General features: G+C 43.3%; 1 protein-coding gene across 6 annotated transcripts in view; it reads left to right on the forward strand.

The window, feature by feature from the left end:
- LOC101862824 (protein split ends) overlaps positions 1-1,225 on the forward strand; it is a 61,802-nt gene that overhangs the window by 27,221 nt on the left and 33,356 nt on the right. The window contains exon 1 of one of the 6 annotated variants that reach the window (XM_035971623.1): positions 120-347. The exons of the other annotated variants lie outside the window; for them this stretch is intronic. The gene's annotated coding sequence lies outside the window, so the exon portion shown is untranslated. Of the gene's footprint in view, positions 1-119; positions 348-1,225 lie in introns of those variants that run through there. 6 annotated transcript variants of the gene reach the window in all.

Raw genomic sequence — 1,225 nt, forward strand, 5'->3', positions numbered from 1 at the left:
CCCCCCCTCCCACACACATTGTTAGCATTGGCTGTCGAAATCTTACCCGGAAGAAAATCACAGAAAACTTACAACAAATCCGTGCATGGGGTTTTTATTTCATATCCTGTAGCTAGTCGACGTCGTCATTTTTGCTTGAAGTTGTGCCCAAGAGGTGCGTCGTGTCTTTACTCTTTGGTGCGATCTCAAACGTGACCTGTTAGAGATTGACTACTTTTTTAAATCCTTTTATTTTCCGTAAAGTTAATGTCAAGTCTACACTTCATTAAAAAAACAACAACAACTTTTTATGATTCCGGCACCTGGTGTGTAATGGTTTGGGTCTTCGCCGTTGGTCTCAGAAGAAGGTGAGTTCGATTCCCTTGTGGGGGTTATTTTGTCGAGCATCTTTTCTGTATACTGTGACGCTGCATCCCACTAGTATTAGCTTGTGTTGGTTCCGAATGGCAGGATGGGACAGCCCGCCTCCTAACTGATCTAATTTATTGTCGAATGCCGTGTGAGATTTTCAAAACAATTTTCTTCCATAGCTGAGGGAGCAGAGGACTATCGGGGTTTTTTTGTGGTTTTTTTTTTTTTTTTTAAATTGTCAAGCCCTTATTGAATTCCAGCCTTCAGGACTTTCTTCATTATGTTAGATTCATTATCTTATTGGGTAGTTGGAGTCGTAGCCTATCTTTGTTCTTATTGTTAAGAAGATAGTCTGAGCAGTCACGAATCTTTGTTAGTCTTGGCGCTGTGTGTCTTGTTGGCGGAAACCTTGAGGGGACACCCAACTATAGAAAAGTAGGTGCGTTATACCGGGTGGCCTTTGCCGATGGGATCGGGTTGTGTCCGGTCGGGTCGGGTCGATTGCCACTCTTAGCCTGAAAACAAACTCGTTTGTTTTTGAGGCAACAAGTCGGGCGGTCGGCTTGTGCCACGACAACCGCTTTGCACCCTCTATCTGGCTAGCAAACCGACCCGACCCGACCCAATCCCCTAATGGGCACCCCGTATTACTACGAGTCAATTCATTTTAAAAGGAAATGAGTTGTCTAAATTATGAGCCAAACAAATATTTTTTTAAAGATCCACTCTCTTAGCGGGTTTTTGTAAGTGGTGTGTGCACATGTCTGAAGAAATTCACCTCGTGTGAGTGTTTGATTTTGACACATGTTAGCTCGGATAGTTCTGTGTGAGTTAGTTTGAGTTTGTTGGAATTTAATTATGATTGCTCCCCCCC

Source organism: Aplysia californica, unplaced genomic scaffold, assembly GCF_000002075.1.
Source record: "Aplysia californica isolate F4 #8 unplaced genomic scaffold, AplCal3.0 scaffold00472, whole genome shotgun sequence".
NCBI lineage: Eukaryota > Metazoa > Mollusca > Gastropoda > Aplysiida > Aplysiidae > Aplysia > Aplysia californica.